The sequence below is a fragment of the Callithrix jacchus genome, chromosome 3 (genome assembly GCF_049354715.1).
Source record: "Callithrix jacchus isolate 240 chromosome 3, calJac240_pri, whole genome shotgun sequence".
In the NCBI taxonomy this organism is placed as follows: Eukaryota; Metazoa; Chordata; class Mammalia; order Primates; family Cebidae; genus Callithrix; species Callithrix jacchus.
Genome location: NC_133504.1, coordinates 82,745,549 through 82,767,920, shown reverse-complemented (window position 1 = coordinate 82,767,920; position 22,372 = coordinate 82,745,549). Strand labels below are relative to the sequence as shown.

General features: G+C 36.7%; 1 long non-coding RNA gene across 1 annotated transcript in view; it reads left to right on the top strand.

Annotated features, from left to right (window-relative positions):
• The first annotated feature begins 4,152 nt into the window (after positions 1–4,152).
• Positions 4,153–22,372, top strand: part of LOC118152071 (uncharacterized) — a 35,976-nt gene continuing 17,756 nt past the window's right edge. The window contains exons 1-3 of the long non-coding RNA XR_004740419.3: positions 4,153–4,200; positions 17,326–17,403; positions 18,032–18,180. This is a non-coding gene — a long non-coding RNA (uncharacterized LOC118152071). The remainder of the gene's footprint in view (positions 4,201–17,325; positions 17,404–18,031; positions 18,181–22,372) is intronic.

Sequence of the window (22,372 nt, the reverse complement as noted above, 5' to 3'; positions counted from 1 at the left end):
ACAGAAGAGCACCACCAGTCTTATCACTGCTGTTTTGGCCAGCACAGTGGATTGCTCAGATTCCAGCGCTGGGAATCAATAAACTGGGCATCCACTCAGAAACTCAACTAGAAAGGTGGTAATTGTAAAGATGACAGATGGATAAATTTATAACAAAGGGAAGAAACCAGCCTAAAAGGCTGAGAATACCCAAAATCAGAACCCCTCTCCCTCTACAGGAGATTACAGTTTCTCATCAGCAATGGAACAAGCCCTGATGGAAAAGGACTGTGTGCCATTAACAGAAGTAGGCTTCAGAAGGTGGATGATAAGAAACTTCTGGGAGTTGAAAGAACTTGTTCTAACCCAATGTAAAGAAACTAAGAACTTTGAAAAAAGGTTTGATGAAATGCTAACAAAAATAGACAATATAGAGAGGAATATAAATGAACTAATGGAGTTGAAAAACACAACACAAAAACTTAGCAAAATATGCACAAGTTTGAATAGCTGAATTGATCAAGCAGAAGAAAGGATATCAGAGGTCGAAGACCTACTTAATGAAATAAAACGAGAGGACAAGAATAGAGAAAAAAGGATAAAAAGGAATGAGCAAAGTCTCCAAGAAATATGGGACTATGTGAAAAGACCTAATTTACATTTGATAGGTGTACCTGAATACAACGAAGAGAATGAATCCAAGCTGGAAAATACTCTTCAGGATATTATTCAGGAAAACTTTCCGAATCTAGCAAAGCAGCACAATATTCAACACCAGGTAATACAGAGAACACCACAAAGATATTCCTCAAGAAGAGCAACCCCAAGGCACATAATCGTTAGATTCACCAGGGTTGAAACGAAGGAGAAAATACTAAGGGCAGCCAGAGAGAAATGTCAGGTTACCCACAAAGGGAAGCCTATCAGACTTACAGCAGATCTCTCAGCAGAAACCCTACAAGCCAGAAGAGAGTGGGGGCCGATATTCAACATCCTTAAAGAACAGAACTTTCAGCCCAGAATTTCATATCCTGCTAAACTAAGCTTCACAATTGAAGAAAAAATAAAATCTTTTATGAACAAGCAAGTACTCAGAGATTTTATTACCACCAGGCCGGCTTTACTAGAGCTTCTGAAAGAAGCATTATACATAGAAAGAAACAACCAGTATTAGCCTTTCTAAAAATATACCAAAAAGTAAAGAGCATCAACATAAAGAAGAATTTACATCAACGAATGGATAAAATAGCCAGTTAACATCAAATGGCAGTAACCCTAAATTTAAGTCGACTAAATCCCCCAATCAAAAGATACAGCCAAAACCTAACGATATGCTACATCCAGACCCATTTCACATCCAAAGATACACAAAGGCTTAGAACAAAGGGATGGAGAAAGATTTACCAACCAAATGGAGAGCAAAAATAAATAAATAAATAAAAAGCAGGAGTTGCCATTCTCGCATCTGATAAAATAGATTTCAAAGCAACAAAGATATAATGGTAAAAGAATCAATGCAACAGTAAGAGCTAATGATCCTAACACCCAGATACATAAGATTCATAAAGAGATTTAGACTCAATGAGACAGAAAATTAATAAGGATATCCAGGACTTGAACTCAGATCCAGAACAAGTAAACTCAATAAATATTTATGGAGCTTTCCATTTTAAATACACAAAATATACATTCTCCACATTAAATACACAAAATATTGATCAGCCATTATTAATACCCATTTTTTAGAATAAAGCTTCATTCCCGTTTTCTCTCCCTCTTTTTCTTCCTCTTTCCCTCTTTCTTCCTCTCCTTCACTCCTTTTTTTCTTTTTTCTAAAAAAAAAAAAAAAGAATAGCTTAGTAAAGGTTTAAAAAGTAGATCCTGACATTAAATTCAAAATTTTTTCAACCTAACATAGGAAATAAGGATGCACTATACAAATACAGTATACAGTAGAATGCGATTCATGTCATAAAAGCAGTGGCAATTGCATCATGACAATTTTAAAAAGTGAAAGGTCATATCTATCTGTATAGATCAGGGCAGATAACATTTTAGTAAGAAGGCAGGCAAATACACACAGGTATGATAATAATGAGTGTTTAGAGAAAGGAGAAAGTAAATAGTTAAGCTTGCCTTAAACATAAACTACAAAGGTCAAAAATAAACTTGAAATGAATGATTATGAATATTTTATCATCAAAAATATAATAACATTTTTGCCCTATGTCACCCGAATGTATGTAAAATGCAATCTCTGGTTAATTTTCTGAGACAATCTCTCAGGAAAACTGTATGCATTGAGATACCAATTTCTGAAAACTTGCATTGGGGCAAATATTTTTGACACTACACATTTTAGTGTATGAAAAAAATCAAATAGAATTATTCAGTGACACTTGGACAGTATATTTAGAAATCACTTGCATTGGGGCACCTACAGTGTTCATATAATTTGGCTTTCTTCCTGATAGTGGTCTCTTCAGTTTGGGTATCTAGTTTAAGGATCAGAAGACAATTAACAATTAATAACAAGTGCAAATAGCTTTCCTGTTATTGTTTCTATGGCCTTAGTTCCTTGGTTCAGCTACTTTACATCAATATTGCTAAATCAAAACAAATGTTAATAAACAAGAAGGAAAAGAATAAGGGTGCTTTTAAAAATCCACAATGTTTGGGTTTTTTCTTTGTAGTATAATTATTTTCAAGGTTACAGAAGTAAGCAATTGCCTTAAAAATATTCCAGTTCCTTAAATGATGTAAATGTCTCATGGATTAAGTCCATTTCAATCATTGGAAAGGGAAATTTTTACTCAGCTATATAGAAACTACGGTAGAAAAAAACATAGATCCCAAAACCTATTGAATTTTTATCTCACTTTACATGTTCAGTCCAACTTAAAAGGTCATGTTTTTATTTTGTAATTTTTTGGTTGTTTTTCTAACATGTTTAGAAACAACTTCATGAATGAAGAAGAGGGTGTCAGTGTGTTAAATGTGTTCTGAAACTTTCTTTTTTAACTTCTCTAAATAATAATTTGGATTTAAATACTATACACTCATAAACGCCTTATCTTCCATTTTCCTATGTAAGATTTATTTCAAAACAATGTGGCTTGCTTTCAGTGGATCTGAAATTACAAGCAGCAGCAAAACAAATGATAAATTTTTTAAAATGCCCCTATATAATAACAATGTGCGGCAAAACAACTAATTCCATTGTCTTACACAAAAGTTGCATTTATATTTATCTTATCTTTAAAGATGATGAAAGAAGAGTAAATGCCAGCTTGTATATGACAGTATTCCTAAAGTACACCATCACAATTGCGTTGATCTCATTTTGAAAATCTAAGAAGGAAAAGATACACTTCACTTGAGTATAAAGATTTTGAATAGAACATGTATTAGACACAATTTTGGACTAACCTGAGATATCTGGTGTAAGAATGTTTTTCTTTTCTTTTTTCTTTTTTTTTTTTTTCTTTCTTTTTTTTTGAGACAGAGTTTCGCTCTTGTTACCCAGGCTGGATTGCAATGGCACGATCTCGGCTCACCGCAACCTCCACCTCCTGGGTTCAGGCAATTCTCCTGCCTCAGCCTCCTGAGTAGCTGGGATTACAGGCACGCGCCACCATGCCCAGCTAATTTTTTGTATTTTTAGTAGAGACGAGGTTTCACCATGTTGACCTGGATGGTTTCGATCTCTTGACCTCGTGATCCACCCGTCTCGGCCTCCCAAAGTGCTGGGATTACAGGCTTGAGCCACCGCGCCCGGCCCAGTAAGAATGTTTTCATATGAGATATTGTTATTTTTCCTCACGTAGTATAAAACAATTGAGCCACCAACAAATAAGCAGCTGCCTTCCTGAATCTAATAAAAGTTTTCCTAAAAAGTAAGCACACAATTGATACAACAACCTTGGTCTCAAATAAAATTCAGCTAGCTCTACACGGAAATGAGGAAAGAGTAACAGTCATAAACGATCTGAGCTATTCATTTATTTATTTACTTAAAAAATTATTGAACATTGACTATATGCCTAGTGTTGTTCTGGGTGATAAACCGTAAGTTTAAGAATAAGACTGCTTCATTTCATAAAAGGGTAACTATTGTTACTGTGACATAATAATGTATATATTTAGATTCTGTCCCATCATCTCTCCTTCTCCACACTTTCCTGACACACAGCTTCTAAAACACTTGGAATCTCCAAAACGGTAAGTCTCTGTTTGTATGTACATAAGATAATTGTATCAGGGTCTCCTGGATAGCCTCAAGAAGGTGCTGGTTACCCCTCCTATGTAATTAGAGGGTTAGAATTTTTAGCCCCATCCCCTACCTCCAGGGATGGGAGAGGGACTGAATATTGACATAATCCCCAATGGTCAGTTAGTTAATCAATTATGACTCTATAGTGAAGCTTCCATCACACACACACACACACACACACACACGCTCACAGAGAGAGAGAGAGAGCGAGAGCGAGAGCGAGAGAGCGAGAGAGAGAGAGGAGAGAGAGAGAGAGAGAGGAGAGAGAGAGAGAGAGAGAGAGAGAGAGAGAGAGAGAGAGAGAGAGAGAGAGAGAGAGAGAGAGAGAGAGACGATAAAGAGGTTTGAAAATCTTACAAGTTTCTGAAGACATGAAGTTGCTGGGAGGGTAGCATGGCTGTTGAGAACACAGAAGCTCTGCACCCCTTCTCACATAACTTGCACTACGCACCTCTTCATCTCAGTTTACCTGTGTACTTAGTAATCTCATTTATAGAAAACTGTTAAACATAAGTGTTTCCTAAGCTCTTTGAGCTGTTCTGGAAAATCATCAAACATGAGGGTTATGGGAACCTCCTGTTTGTAACCAAGTCAGAAAGAAGTTCTGGTTCTTTTGGAAGCTGACCACTTTCAATTGGCATCTGAAGTGGGAGCCAGCGTTGTGGGCCTGAGCCCTTAACCTTCTGGGTCTGCACTAACTCTGGTTAGTACCAGAATTCAATGGAATTTGATGTGCAGCTGGCATCAGAGAATTTTCAATATGGGACAAAAATTCCACACATCTAGTGTGTCAGAAGGAAGTGTTCTGGAAGTATGAAATTCTGTCTTAATAAAAGTGTTTATTTCTATGTAAGTAATTACTGATAACAATAGGGTTTAAGTCTATTATCTCATTATGTTTTTAATCTAATTGCCCGTCTATTTTTGTTTCCTTACTCTCCCTTTCTTTGTTTGTATTACTCAGTATATCTTATTACTATTTTTGTACTATCTTTATTTTCTCCTTTTTAATATCATTTTTTAAAATGGGTACCATAGAAATTTTTAAATCAATTCTTAATTACAAATGACCCAGTTCGGGTAGTTGCTTTACACATGTCCTTCGGTTAGAACTCAGCTAAAGGCTCAGTGTTCTTTTGCAGATTTCTGTAGCCCTCACTTTCTGAAGCTGTCTGCTCTCCAGTATCCCTTCTGGTGAATTCTAGACTTCTTGCCTCCTCCCCTGACCTGAATTTTAACTTTATCTCTTCAACTCACAGAGACTACAAAATGTACCTAGCTTCATTCTCCCTCCTCTGTGGTGTGCAACTTTTCTCCAGGCAGTAAACTAGGCTAAGAATGGTGCTTACCTTGTTTACTCATTGTTAAGAATGTGAATTCTGAGGTTTTTGATACTCCAGGTTTAAAAAACATTGTTTTTTTTTATTGTTAAATGTACTATACTTTTTTTTTCCATTGTTAAATGCCCTGCTATGTATCCTGTTTGGAGGTAGAAGTCTCCCAGCATATTGTTTTCTTTTTAAAGCTTTTTAAAGTATTTGCTTATATATATAATTATATATATATACACACACACACACACACACACACACATACATTGGCCATCTTTTTACTTTTAATCTACCTGTCTGTATGTTCTAAGTGAATACATTTTGTGAACCATGCAGGTATGTTTTTATCCAATCTAAAAATCTCTGCACTGTAATTGGAGTGTCCAGACTATTTATAATTCATGTAATTATTGATATTACTAGATTTACATCTAGTACCCTGCTATTTGTTTTCTATTTGTCTCATCTTTTCTTTGTTCATTTTTTATCTTTGTTTGCTTCTTTAGATTGGTTCTATTTTATCAATGAATTTTATCATCACAAATGGCTCATTCATTTTATCTCTTTCATTTTTTGGTTGCCAATTGGTTAAAATATAATAATTTCATATTATTATAATTTATATTCAAATAATGTTATATAACTTCACATACAGCATAAAATCTCATAACAGTATATTTTCATTTTTCTCCTCTGCCTTTCATAGTACTACTGTCATACTTTTTATTTCTATATATATTATAAAGTAGAAATTGTTTTTTAAGCTATCAATAATTTTTACATAGATCAAATAATGAGAAAAAAAACCCTTGTATGTTTATTTATATTTTTACTATTGCTAATTGTGTGTGTGTGTGTGTTCAGTTCACAATTTCACTCTGGCAACATTTTCCTATTCCCTAAGTCTTTGGTGTCTTAACTCCCAGTACACAGCAGAATGTTACTGATAGTTTCAGGAAATGGACAGATTCCTAGGCACACAGGGTCAGGTCACTAGTGAAACCCAACCTTCAAGCCAGAAGACAGCCTGAAGCCTGCCTTTTAGCCAACCAAATGGTGCTTTTTCCAGGCCCATCAGTGGATCAATCAGTGTGCCCTCCTAAATTCTGAGCCCATAAAAACCCAAGACTCAGCCACACATTGGGACTACCCACCTTCAGGTAGGGGTTACCCTCTTTGGGTCCCCTCTCTGCTGAAAGCTGTTCTGTCACTCAATAAAACTCTTCTCTGCTTTGCTTACTCTCTGGTGGTCCATGTAACCTCATTCTTCTTAGGACAAGAACCCAGAACCTACTGAATGGACCTGTAGGAAAGGAGCTGTAACACTATACCCCTCCTGCTCTCTGCCAGCGCCACCACACATGAGAGGAAGGAGCAGCAGGGTTGGGCCAGCTCAGGATCCCTAGGTGAGAGCGAGGTAGTGGGACCAAACCAGATGTAATAACAAACTGAAACACATACCCCACAAACCAATTCGCCATGCTGAAGACAGTAGAAATGAACAAACTGTGAAATGCTGGAGTTCCATGGTTGCTGGCATCTCCAAGTTATTGGGCACTATCATGTTCCCCTCATCCAGATGCCAGCCAGCATCTAAGGAAAAATCCATTTGCAATACTCTTGGTCCAGCTGCAGCCTCACACAGAGCGTGAACCTGTGCAAGCACCAGGAGCTGCCTGCCTCACCTCAGCAGCTGGCACTCCTGGCTGTGTGCTGTGGCCAGGCCCTGCACTCACTCACTCACATGCCCCTCACTATACCTGGCTCACTCTCAGTGGGCATGGGATCTGGGCTGGTAGTGTGAGCTGAGCACAGCCTGTCAGACAGTAGGTGGAGTAAGCCCAGGGGGTACAAGTGAAATGTGAGCAGAAGTGCTGTCAGCCACAGAGGTTTCTGGCTGGCAAAGTGGCACCCAAAGGATCCTGTGTCATTACTATATTTGGAGATGGGACCTTCAAAGAGATAATTATGTTTAGATCAACTCAATGAGTGTGGCCCTAATCTAATATGATTGGTGTTCTAGTAGAAACAGATAGAAATACCAGAAATATATGCACACAGAGAAAAGGCTGTGTGATGTCACAGCAAGAATGTGGCCATTTTGGAAGCCAAGATAGAAATATTAGTAGAAACTAAACCTGCTGACCACTTGGTCTCAGACTTTCTCTGAGAAAATAATCTCTGTTATTTAAGCCACCCACTCTATGATATGTTTTTTTATGGCAGTCTTAGCAAAACAATGCACTAGGAATTTTCTTTAATAGTATTTGGAGTGCATATCTGCTGAAGACTAATCTCACTATCTTTGTATGTATGAAAAATTTCTCCTTCATTGTTGAAATGTCAGTAAGGAATTGTGGGTTGACTTTTTTTCTTAAGTAATTTAAGGTTGTTGTTTCATTGTCTTATGGCTTGCATTGCTTTGTTATTATCTCTGCTTCTCTGTATAAAATGTTTCTTTTTCTCTGGCTGTTTTTAAGATTTGATTTTATTTTGTTTTATTTTTATTTTTTATTGCACTTTAGTTTCTGGGGTACATATACAGATCATGCAGCATTGTTGCATAGGCGCATACATAACCAGGTGGTTTGCTGCCTCCAATCCCCCTTCATCTATATCCAGCATTTCTCTCCACATCATCCCTCCCCACCCTCCCCACTCCCCACTGTCCCTCCCCTAGCACCCCGCAACTGACCCATGTGTGATGCTCTACTCCCTGAGTCCACATGTTCTCATTGTTCAACACCGGCCTATGAGTGAGAACATGCACTGTTTGGTTTTCTGTTCTTGTGTCAGTGTGCTGAGAATGATGGTTTCCAAATTCATCCAAGTCCCTACAAAAGACATGAACTCATTGTTTTTTATGTCTGCGTAGTATTTCATGGTGTATGTGTGCCACATTTCTTTGTCCAGTCTATTACTAATGGGCGATTGGGTTGGCTCCAGGTCTTTGCTATTATACATAGTGCCGCAATGAACATACATGTGCATGTGTCTTTATAATAGAACAATTTATAATCCTTTGGGTATTGACCCAGTTATTGGATTGCTGGGTCAAATGGAATTTCTATTTCTAATTCCTTGAGGAATCACCACACTGTCTTCCATAATGCTTGAACCAATTTGCACTCCCACCAACAATGTAACAGGGTTCCTATTTCTCCACATTCTTTCCAGCATCTGTTTCCAGATTTTTAATGATCGCCATTCTAACTGGCATCAGATGATACCTCAATGTGGTTTTGATTTGCATTTCTCTAATGACGAGTGATGATGAGCATTTTTTCATATGTTTGTTGGCCTCATGTTTGTCTTCTTTTGAAAAGTGTCTGTTCATATCCTTCGACAACTTTTGAATGGGTTTCTTTGTTTTTTTCTTGTAAATCTGTTTTCTTCGTAGATTCTGGATATTAGCCCTTTGTCAGATGGGTAGATTGCAAACATTTTTTACAATCTGTTAGCTGCCAGTTTGCTCTAATGATTGTTTCTTTTGCTGTACAGAAGCTCTAAAGTTTAATTGGATCACATTTGTCTATCTTGGCTTTTGTTACCATTGTTTTTGGTGTTTTAATCATAAAGCCCTTGCCTATGCCTATGTTCTGGATAGTTTTGCCTAGGTTTTCTTCTAGGGTGTTTATGGTGTTAGGTCTTATGTTAAATCTTTAATCCATCTAGAGTTAATTTTAGTGTAAGGTGACAGAAAGAGGTCCAGTTTTTCCTTTCTGCACATAGCTAGCCAGTTTTCCCAACATCATTTATTAAACAAGGGATCCTTTCCCCATTGCTTATTATGGTCAGGTTTGTCAAAGAGCCAATGGTTGTAGATGTGTGGTGTTGCTTCCAAGGCCTATGTTCTGTTCCATTGGTCTATGTCTCTGTTTTGGTACCAATACCATGCTGTTTTGATTACTGTAGCCTCATAGTATAGTTAGAAGTTGGACAGTGTGATACCTCCAGCTTTGTTCTTTTTGCTTAGGATTGTCTTGGCTATGTGGGCTCTCTTTTGGTTCCATATGAAGTTTAAAGTGGGTTTTTTCAGTTCTGTGAAGAAGGTTATTGGTAGCTTGATGGGGATAGCATTGAATCTATAAATTACTTTGGGCAGTATGGCCGTTATCACAGTATTGATTCTTTCTAACCATGAACATGGAATGTTTTTCCATCTGTTTGTGTCCTCTCTTAGTTTGATGAGGTCCTTTATATCCTTTGTTAGATGTATTCCTAGGTATTTTAGTCTCCTTGTAGCAATTGTGAATGGGAGTTCACTCTTGATTTGGCTCTCTTTAAGTCTGTTATTGGTGTATAGGAATGCTTGTGATTTCTGCACATTGATATTGTATCCTGAAACTTTGCTGAAGTTGCTTATCAGTTTAAGGAGATTTTGATCTGAGATGATGGGGTCTTCTAAATATACAATCACGTCATCTGCAAGTAGAGAGAGTTTGACTTCCTCTTTTCCTATTTGAATACTCTTTATTTCTTTTTCTTTGCCTGATTGCTCTGGCTAGAACTTCCAATACTATGTTGAATAGGAGTGGTGAGAGAGGGCACCCTTGTCTAGCGCTTGATTTCAAAGGGAATGCTTCCAGCTTTTGCCCATTCAGTATGATACTGGCTGTGGGTTTGTCATAAATAGCCTTTATTATTTCATACCTGCACATGTACCCTTGAACTTAAAAGTTCAACCAACCCAACAAAAAGAAAACAAAATGACTATGTTAAGCTCAGCTGGAGTCATTTGTATAAAAAAAACAAAGTAAAGGAGAAAAGATAAAATAATTCGGAACTGCGTTGTCTAGAACAAGTGCCACCCCTACCAATTGGCTTTAATTTAGATATAAAGGCTTATATGGTTTACCTTCATTTTTCAAATATTAGTGAATTAGATATGTCCTAAAGTAAAATAAAATTTTAGCCTCAAAGTCTCTGCTAAGAATTTTAATAGGGAGATAGTTCTGTTTTGGAAAGGATACATGGCTAGATACTTCCTACTGGTAATAGTCTAAACCAGGAAATTACATGGTTTGATCTAGAGATAAGATGGAGAATGAAAGTCATCTGGATAATAATGTAAATCTATATCTTCCATTGTGGTTACAGAAAATCTTTAAAAATTGTAATACCTGAGGAAAAATTTCCTCTTTTTCTTTCTAAGTATTATGTCTTCTATAACCCCTAACAATTAAATTAATATTTATTCCAGAACAATGTATATATTTGCATTTGTATGTTTCTTATACGGTTAGAAATACTACAAAGCCACAAGTTTGGATTGTCAATACGACACCTGTTTTTTTTGAAACCATGTAATACAAAAGGTCATTCTGGTGAGAACTGAAAACATCTGTATCAACATGGCTTAGTTATTTTTTTCCTAAAAATGAACAAATAAAAAATTCAAAAAGCCCTCTAACATGAAACTAAACCAGTAAACAACTTTACTATTTTTAAGAAATTTCTACAAATCAATTCATCAGAGATAAGTTTGCTCACCTCAGTAAATAGATAATTTATCACAGGTTTACTTATCATGTCAACACCTCACCTCAATGCATTCACCAATCCTAAATTATTGTGTTATAAACATTGTCCAATTCTAATAATTACCCTTCTTGGAAAAATCTGCTTTAAACCCATCCCATTTTGAAAACCCTTGAGACCAGGCTCCAAATCCTCTAAATTTCCTCCAATACTAAGACTCTGTCTGCTTTACTACAATGAGTTTGAATATATTCTATTAGTCTTTATTAACGGAGTATCTGATGACACTTTTGGGAATTTAACACTAGGTATTTCTTGCCAATGCCATGGATAATGCTAGTTTTTGTTTTTCACTTAATCATATGTATTGCATTAGTGAGGAGGAGAAGAAAAGGCCTAAAGTAAATACCATTCTTGTGGGTGATGGTAGTGTATTGCTAAGATAATAAGAAAAATTTATTCTCTGACTACATCATAATGCAGCATCTCTCCTGGAATGACAGAGCAGTGGGAACTTGAGATTGGGGAAAAGGCTCTGAGCTGGTTTGCGTCCACAGATGGAGACACCAGGCCAGCATCAGTCTTTTCCTTGTACTCTGGCAACAGTCATATTTAGTACATATTAAAGTCCTGCCATATCTTATTACCCACCTACCCTCTCTAGTTATGCCTATACTTCAAGTCACAGCCACTCACTAGCCTAGTGGTGTAGGGAATTACGGGGCTGACAGCAAATGATAGTATTGTCTTCCCTACATACATTGCACTGAAGCTGAGGCAGCAATAACTTCACTGCTCCACAGAGGCTGGCCAGCAAGGCGTGCCCAGTAGGGCAATGTAGCAGCATGGATGGTAGGTCTCTGAAAAGGATGACAGATACCTCCCCTTTCTCACATATCATTTTTTTTTTTTAAGTATTTTCATGAAAAAGGGCAGTAGAACTTTGGGTTAGAGTTGCAAAGGGATATTTACTGCTTTATCTTTGCTCAAAGTCTCTTCGTTTTTTTTGTCTGGTAAAGAAGAAAGAAGAAATAACTGCAATTCTTGCTGTGAACTTCTATCTCCCCACAGCCCTGTGGATGTCTAGAGGAGACACTGTAGTTCTTCCCAAGGCAAGAGTAGAAAAAGGAGGTTGATGATCAGGAAGTTGGTTGAAGGCTGCTGGGTGGTTCTAGAGTTGTAACTACTAATGGGAGTTCAATAATTCAGCTCTCTCAGCCACGGGCACCAGGACAGATGCTATTTTGATCAAACAATTATTTAACCTGACAAGGGTGGAACATGTGAGAAACTTCTTGGCAGCAGAACTTGTTTCTTTATTTTAAAGCAAGATGATAAATTATCCCAGAAATAGGTTCTTTTTTTTTTTTTTTCTAAGAATATACATGTGTATAAAAGTATATAGTATTAATACAGTTCTTTCTAACTAAAATTAACATTGACTTTTTTTTTTAAACCCAGGATTGATAAAGGTATAAATAATCTTTGCTACCCAGTTAAGGTAGAAATAATCTTCGTTACCTAGTTAATTATTCATTGTATGATAATCGCTGTTTCAGTAGTCATCTAAATGTTGATCTCCTCCACAGTGTCTTTTGTAATTGACTAATGTTGGAAATGCAAAAGACCCAATGAGAAATGGAGTTTCTTCTTGTCTTTCAGTTACAAGGTTAACTATGTTATTTTTCCTCTCTCTTTTTTTTTTTTTTTTTTTTTGAGACGGAGTTTCGCCCTTGTTACCCAGGCTGGAGTGCAATGGCGCGATCTCGGCTCACCGCAATCTCCGCCTCCTAGGTTCAGGCAATTCTCCTGCCTCAGCCTCCTGAGTAGCTGGAATTACAGGCACGCGCCACCATGCCCAGCAAATTTTTTGTATTTTTTTTTAGTAGAGACGGGCTTTCACCATGTTGACCAGGATAGTCTCGATCTTTTGACCTCGTGGTCCACCCACCTCGGCCTCCCAAAGTGCTGGAATTACAGGCTTGAGCCACCATAACTATGTCTTTTAAATGGGTAGACAGCATATGATGCAACAAGGAGGGCACCAATGGATGAATAAAGAAATCAAGTTCCTACCTGGGTTCAGCAATAAATTCCCATGGCCTTGGGGAAATAATTTAACCTTGTGAACAACGACTTCCATTTTTCTAATTCTTTAGATCAAGGGTTAGCAAACTTTTTTTCTTTTACTTAGTAGTAAATATTTCAGGCTTTGCAGGCCATTTGGTCTCTTGCAACATGTCAATTCTGCTCTTGTATTGCAAAAACAGTTATAGACGATCTGTAAATGAATGGGCATGGCTAATTTCCTGTAAAACTTTATTTATGGAGAGTTAAATTTGAATTTCATATTATTTTCATGTGTCATAAAATATTTTTTGTTTGTTTTTGTCCCAACCCCTTTAAAATATAAAATGATGCTTTGTATGTGAGCTGTATAGAATCAGGTTGCAGGCTGGATTTGGCCTATGGGCCCTGATTTACCCACTGCTCTAGATGCTTCCTAACAATAAAATTCCCTTTGGTTTCTTGAGTTTGGAACAGGCAAAGAACAAGCCAAGGTGAAGAATTAAAATGTGAATAAAGAAGCTTTTAGAGAGGTTGTAGAAGACAGCGTGATGAAGTGATGTTTCTGGAAGAGTACAACAAGCAACTAGTTGAAGTGAAGGACGACAAGGAGAAAGGAGTAGCTCAAAAGAATAGACCTGCCAGGTTGATAATCAGAATATCTAACAACACATCTTTGGCTTAAAGCAAAACTAGAATTAAAACATAAGAAACTCTAGGGATAAGTAGAGATGACTGTAGACAGGACGTTATGTTTGTACACATGCACATTTGGATGTATAGTGGTCATTGACACACAGAGCCTCACAGAAACCCTTTAGTGACTCTGAAGAAGATTAGACATGCCTAATAATATATGCTTATGAGAAAAGAGGAACAAGGACATGACCATAGGATGAGTAGGGATAAAAACATTTTAAGTAAGCTTGCAAAAGAGCTACCTATTGTATCGGTATAATTTGCTTAAGAATAAGTTGCACATAATAGGTATGGCAAGGGCACGTAGGCATATTATATACTGACTTCTGCATATATCAACAAGAGGCAAAGAAAAACAACATTATTTAAATGTATAAAACCAATACAGACATTTATTTCACCTACTGGCCCTAAAGGAGGTGACCTGTATTATTTTTTATCTGTGTAACCTGCTGAGTTTTTTTGATAGGATATGATTGTTTTAATAAATATACTAGAGTGGCATGGATCTGTGACTTGCTTTATTTATTCAGACCAATGTCTTCAAAGGCTTCAGCCTAATCAGCATAAATATTAATTTATTTTTCTATTTGAGAAAAGCATTTGAAAAAGATGACTTCCTTTGGCCATATAAGAAGATAAACTAAATCACAAAGGATTGAGATAGTTCCTAATTCAGCAAAACTGTACTTACTCTGACGTTTTATTAATGGTGAAGAAAATATAGACACATTGGAAATATTTTGCAAACATATTTCATGAATAAAAGTAATAAATGGCACTGAAGTGTTTTCTGTAGGGAGTTGTTTAAAGTAATAAATAAGTAGGATTTAACTAAGTGCTGATTAAAAGAAGAAATATTAGCATTCTTTCTGAGTTATAACCATTAATTTGACTCCCCTTTTACTCATCAAATATACTCAGATGTATAATAAAAATTAAAAAGGTGTCGTTAAGAAAAAATTAATAAGATGTTAAGAAAATATTTTTACAACTTCACATGGAAAAAATTGCTGACAATAGCTCTTTTTTTTTTTTTTTTTTTTTTTTTTTTTTGAGAAGGAGTTTTGCTGTTGTTACCCAGGCTGGAGTGCAATGGTATGATTTTGGCTCACTGCAACCTCCACCTCCTGGGTGCAGGTAATTCTCCTGCCTCAGCCTCCTGAGTAGCTGGAATTACAGGCACACGCCACCATGCCTAAAATAGGAATTCTTTTAATGGACTCAAAAATATTCATCAAGGAGAAAAGTCACAGACTAAAATAACTAGTATTGTATTAAGTGAATGCATTAGTTTTCCCGTTTTAGAACTCTGCTAGTGAGATTTAGTGGCATGATGTTCTGGAACTCTATGGTTATCATTCTTATTTCACAATAAGCCACTCAGCCTCTTCTGGATTTAATATGTATGGAAGCTCAATTATGGGAGTGTTTGTAAAGGTGAACCTGGTTCTTTAGACTCCAACAAATGAAGGAGCACCTATTAAGTTTCTGAGACATTAGTGCTCTCAGAAGTCTATTACTATGTTAAAAATTTTGGTATATACCAAAATCAGTACGTTCTCTCCCTTCAGTTTCTGTTAACAACAATGCCTGCTGCTTTGTGAAATAATGTTACCTATGTCTGGCTGACATGCAGAAACTTGTACTTCTCCTCTGTTTTTCCTCTCCAGTGATCAGGTATTGATCATTCCTGTGACATTTGATAAAAAAAAGTTTCACATTATAATAGAGTGATTTATAACCTTCTAGTCCTCAAAACATTTGTCAAATGCAAACAGATGTGAAACTATTAGCTTTTCATTTTATGTGACTAAGTTGGGTGATAAATTTTTGTAATGTCTCTTTCACATTTTAGTTTCAGGGTTATGCCATCCTTATAAAACAAGTTGGAGTGTGTTACCTCCACCTTTATTTTCTTAAAAGTAAGACTTATTATTTCTTCTTTAGATGATTTATAGATTTTAGTGATGAGCCATATGGGCCTGCAGTTTTCTTTGTGAAAGGTTTTGGTAATGGGTTCAACTCCTTTAAAAGTTACAGAGCTATTAAAATGTTCTATTTCTTCTTTTGTCATATTTAGTTAATTATGTTTTTCAAGATTTTTTCTCATTCCACTTATATAATCATACTTATCAGGATAAAGTTCTTTATAATATTATCTTTTTAGTGTCTATGAGCTCTGTAATCGTATCAACTTTTTCATTGCTATAGGTAATTTGTGTTTCTTAATTCTTGATCAATCCTTGTTAAAATTACCAATTTTATTAATCATTTTAAGAAAAAAATCCATGGCTTTGTAAACTTACTCTGTTGTTGGTTCATTTCCTATTAATATTTCTTAATAGAAATATGTATAGTAAAGACCATTCTGATAAGGTGTGATGGAAATTCACTTACTGTGAATTGGAGTAAAAGCCATCCTTGTTATATCGTAGCAAAGATCTTGCCTCCATTGTGTCCATATTCTAGGGTTTTATGAAGGTGGAACTTAAGAATGTTGAACTAGGATTCCTGGAAGAAATTTCTAAACAAATCAAAGAAGGAGCTTTGTGGTTACTTTGAGCTGCTTATACTGAGATGTAGGAGCAAATGAGTAATTTAAAACAGAATTTATAACTAAAGGGGAGGAAAGCCAAAAAATCTGAAAAAGTCACAGCCTGATCATGTTAAGAGTGAACAAGCAAATTTGGGAGAAATTGCTGAGGGTGTGGTCCAGTGATTACTTTCTAATAAGATTAGCATGAGTAAAACAGAGTTTGGCTGTGTATTAGGACACGGAGAAAAGGTACAGCTCTAGGAGGGCAGAATGGCTTTGTGAGATGGGCCTGGAGTTCCTTGCATCCATACGTTGCTGCTCCCTGGATCCTGGCTGCTCCAACCATGTCTCAAGTGCCTCCAGGTGTAGCTTGTGCAGCAGCTTTGGAGGGCACAAGCAATCAGCCTCGGTAGCATCCACATCCATGGAGTGCTAATTCTGCAGGTCTGCAAAATGCAGGAGAGGTAGAGATGTGGTGGTCTCCATCTAGATTTCAAAGGACATATTAATCTGCCTGGGAATTCAAGCAAAAACTTGCTTCAGGGGTGAAGTTGCCACAGGTAGTTCCTACCACAGTAAAGTCTAGTGGAGTGTGAGAGTGCAGCCACTGCTGGGTTGGGCCACTGGCAGCATGCGACATCCACCTGGGAAAGCTACAGACACTGGGCTCCAACTCATATGAATAACCATGTGAGCTGTGCATCCAGCACAGCCCTAGAAGTAAGGCTGCCTTGGGGGCCCAAACCCTATCCCAGTATGTCAAGAAGACAGCATATGGAATAAAGTATTATTTTGCAGTTATAAGATTAAATGTCTACCCTGCTGAGTTTTGGATTTGCTTGGGCTGAGTACTTCTTTCTTTTGGCCTATTTCTCCTTTTGAAAACTGAAATGTTAATCCAGTATTTCTCCCACCATTGAATCTTCAAAGTCGATAACTTGTTTTCCATTTTACAGGCTCATAGCTGGAAGGAGCTTGCCTTGAGTCTCAAATAAGACTTTGGACTTGAAACGTTTGAGTTTTTGCTGTAACAGGTAACACTTTGCAGCTATGTGGTGATTGTATTTTGTACCTGAAAAAGATAGGAGTTTGAAGAGCCAGGGGCAGAATACTATTGATTTGACTGTGTCCCCTCTCAAACGTACATTGAAATTTGATTCCCAATTTGGCAATGTTTGGAGGTAGAACCTAGTGTGAGGTGTTTGAAACATGAAGTACTTAGTTCCCGTGAGAGTGGGTTGTTATAAATGAGACCAGCCTCTCTTGTGTGTCCCTTTGCACTCATCTGCTCACCTTACTGTGTTAAAATGTGCGTGCTGAATGAAGATACCTCCAAACAGGCTTTGTGCAAGCAACATCACTGTTTATTAACCTGGGTGCAGGCAGGCTGAGGCTGAAAAGGGCATCAGTGGAGGGTGGTGGGATAGGAGTTGGTTTTATAGGTTTGGGGTGGGCAGTGGAAAGTTACAGAAGTAACTTCAGGGTGGTTTTTTGCAAGTGGGAGGGGATCATAGGGTATGGAGTCATGAGGTTGACTAAGGTCGGTTACAAAATCCAATGGCCTTATCAATTAGGGTGGGAATAAGGAACAACAGAGAGTGAATGTCTCAAAGTAGGTGCAGCAGGCATTTATCATTTTTTCCTTTTTTCCTGGTCTTCCAGTTACTTTAGATTTTCAAGGAGCTCATCTGGAGTGACCGTGCAGGTCACAGAGGTTAACATGGCATTCATGGGGCAGTCAGTTGGCCTAAAAGACCTTACATACTGCTTGTCTACTATGCTGTGATGTAGCCCACCACCCTAACTAAAAGGTGAGCAGATAACAGCACCATGCTCTTGGACTAGAATTGTCACCAGAATTGAGAGACAAATGAATCTATTTTCTTTATAAATTACCCAGTCTCAGGTTTGCTATTATAGCAACACAAATGAACAAAGACAGGAAGTAATTAGCATTAGATAAGATCATCAGGGTAGAAACTTCATGATGAGGCGGCAGCTTTATAAGAAGAGGAAGTGAGACCTAAGCTAGAACATTTGCTCTGTCTTGCCACATAATGTCTCTTGCCAAGTCATCACACAGCAAGAAGGCCCTCATTAGATAGCTGTGCCATGCTCTTGGATTTCCCAGCCTCCAGAAGAATGAGCTAAATAAATCTCCATTCTTTATAAATTACCCTTCTGTAGAATTCAAATACAGCAACAGAAAATGTTTTAAGACAATTAGGTCTTCAGATAAATTAAGGCATAATTAAGACAACAGAAATATTGAACTTACAGAATGTAGGTGGTAGGGGAATTGAGAAGATGCTAGTCAAAGGATATAAAATTTCAGCTGAATAAACATAGAGTTTACAAGGGCATGGGGAAATGGATTTAACAAAAAATACTGCTGCGGAGAGCAAAGTTGCAGTCTTTCAAAAAAGCAGTTTGTGTTAATTATCTAAGATTTTTAATTCTGTATACTTCTAGAGATTTGTTCTAAGGGAATACATATGACTCATATACAAATGCCAATATATTAATCTCAGCATTATGTATAATAATGCAAATTTTAAAGTAAAGGACATTGATTTAATAAACTGTCACATTCATATAATATACCATGTAGGTACTAACATAGTAAGAAAATAGGTATTCTAACTATATGAAAGGCTATATTCATGAAAAGTTATTAATTTAAAATCAAGTTAAATGGTTTATTTATAACAATCCTTTCTTTGTCATATTCTTTTATGTGCATGTAGAGAGGATACCAAAATGTTAACAGTGATATTCTGGGTAGTGGGATTATCGATGACAAATTTTCTTTTTGTATTATTTGTATTTTTCAAATTTCTTATAATAAATAGTTATTATTTTACAATAAAAAAGTTTTCTAAAATTGGATTGCATACATCATGTAGCTTACTCTTTTTTCTTTTAATTCCCAATTTATGCATTTTTCTAATCACAAGCAAGGTCAAGAAATTGAGAGAAGATTTGGCTAAAGAGTAAGATTGCCAAGGAAGATCAATAGTGAATAATTATTAAAAAAAAAAAAAAAGGTAGAAGAAAGAGTGTAAACAAAGTTAGGATAGACTGGAAATATCGATTGCTAAGTGGGAAATCATTGTGCTAAAGTAAAATGGGTACATTAGGAGAGCTGAAGAAGGATGATTGAGAGTACTGAATTCTATATTATAATGGTTTTTCACATATTTCCTGTGTTTGACTTTACAGAAGGCAGGCAATGGAATATAGCAAAGTTTCCCTAGGTAAGATCCTGTTAACACTCAGGTGTCATCAGCCATAAGCTGTGTGAAGAGTAAGGCCAGTCACACCATTACACCATTGCAAGGTACACCAGTGTATGAGGGTCATCAACACAGCAAGAAAGCAGTAATAATCCAGTTGGGGCTCTACAAAGAATTCTAATTGTAACATGGAAACATGTAATGGAATCCTCCCTCCGCCAAAGTGGAAATGATAATAATATTTCTTATTTAATATTAAGGTTTTGATTTAAAAATCTCTTTGCAAGCAGCAACCCTTTCACTAGTAAATAAATATAAAAGCAATATTTAAATATTGTCAATTTGAAATTATGCCAAATTATTTTTCTGCCTAAGGGCAATAATAGGTTGTAGTTTATTTGTACTTCCAATTATAAATCAGAGAAAGGGATTTAACAAGGTTCCAATAAAAACATCTCATGTTCATGGATTGAAAAATTCAGTATAAGCTGGGTGCAGTGGATCAAGCCTATAATCCCAGCACTTTGGGAGGCCGAGGCGGGTGGATCACAAGGTCAAAAGATTGAGACCATCCTGGTCAACATGGTGAAACCCCATCTCTACTAAAGATACAAAAAATTAGCTGGGCATGGTGGCGCGTGCCTGTAATCCCAGCTACTCAGGAGGCTGAGGCAGGGGAAATGCCTGAACCCAGGAGGCGGAGGTTGGGTGAGCTGAGATCGCGCCATTGCACTCCAGCCTGGGTAACAAGAAAGAAACTCCATCTCAAAAAAAAAAAAAATTCAGTATAGTTAAAATAACCATACTGCCTAAAGCAAACTACAAATTCACTGGTATTCCTATCAATCTACTAACATCAGTTTGTGTAGAATATATATATATATATGTATATATATATATATATATATATATATATATATATATTCCAAAGTTCATGTAGAACTTAAAAAGACTCTAGATTACCAAAGCAATTCTATTCAAAAAGATCAAAGCTCTAGACATCACATCACATTACCCAGCTTCAAACTATACTATAAGGCTACAGTAACTAAAACAGCCGTTTTCTACTAATGCAAAAACAGACACGTAGACCAATGGAACAAAATAGAGAACCCAGAAATAAAGCTGCACATCTACAGACACCTGATCTTCAACAAAGTCAACAAAAATAAACAATGAAGAAAATACGTCCTATTCAATAAATGATGGCTGGGATAGCTGGCTAGAAATATGCAAAAGAATAAACCTGGACCCCTACTTATCACCATATGAAAAAATTAACTCAAGATCAATTTAAGATTTAAATATAAGACCTCAAACTACACTAACTCTGGAAGACAGCCTAGGCAATACCATTCTGGACACAAGAGCTGGCAAAGATTTCATGATGAATGAAATCATGTTCTTTACAGCAACATGGATGTAGCTAGAGACCATTATCCTAAGTGAATTAACACAGGAACAGAAAACCAAACACCACATATTCTCATTTGTAAGTAGGAGCTATGCATTGGGTACATGTGGATATAAAGATGCAAAAATAGGCACTGGGGACTACTGGGAGCAAGAAGAGGAGATTAAGGTTCAAAGCTAACTACTGGGTACTATGCTTAGTACCTGGGTGAAGGAATCAATCACATCCCAAACCTCAGCATCATGCAATATAACCATGTAACAAAACTATGCAGGTACCCCCTGAATCTAAAATAAAAGTTGGAATTACTAAAAAAAAAAAGTGAGTTGGGAATTTCAGTTCATGACCCTATTGGAAAACACCAGATCTGAATATGCAGAAGCAGTCAACCAAATGTTTAGACCTACAGTATTTTTTATAAAACAAGAAAAAGAGCACTATCCAACTATATTAGTCCATTCTCATCCTGCTATGAAGAAATACCTGAGACTGGGTAATTTATAAAGGAAAGAAGCTGAATTGACTCACATTTCTGCAATACTGGGTGGGGCCTTAGGAAACATACAATCATGGCAGAAGGCAAAGGAGAAACAGGCACCTTCTTCACAGGGCACAAGATGAAGTGAGGGCAAGCAGGGGAAATGCCAGGCACTTATAAAACCATCAGATCTCCTGAGACTCACTCATTATCATGAGAACAGGGTAGGGGAAACCACACCCATGATCCAATTAACATATCAACAACACACTTAAAGGAATGCAGACCTCTTAAATGACCTATTAAAGAAATGAAAATAGATTTTTAGAGACTGGTAGATACAAAAATAAAGAAACATTGTAGAGGAGCTAAACTATGCAATTAAACTGAATCCATATTTGAAATAGCAAAAAACAAAATGAACACATCAGAGAATTTGAGAAACCATCCCAGAATATAGAAAAAAAGTTGAAAAGTATAAAACATGAAAGTTATCAAAGGGAAGATGGTATCTCTGTGAGGAAAAAAGCAAAAGATTTGATTCTTTAGTTATAGGTATTTCTGAAAAAGAATCAAATTACAAAACTTGAAATAGAAACTAAAATCAAGTATACAATTAAGAAAAATTTACTCTCCTGGAAAATACAGTGTTTACATTGATTGATTTAAAGAGAGTTCACACTACATTAATGAAAAGAGACTCACTTCCTGAACAAATATGGGAATTATAAGACTGCAGAAATATTAAAGGGGTACTTGGACTAAAACAAATAAAGCCAAGACCAGGAGTGTGGAACAGACCTGTAATCCCAGCACTTTGGAAGCTGAAGTGGGCAGATTGCTTGACCCCAGGAGTTTGAGACCAGCCTCAGAAA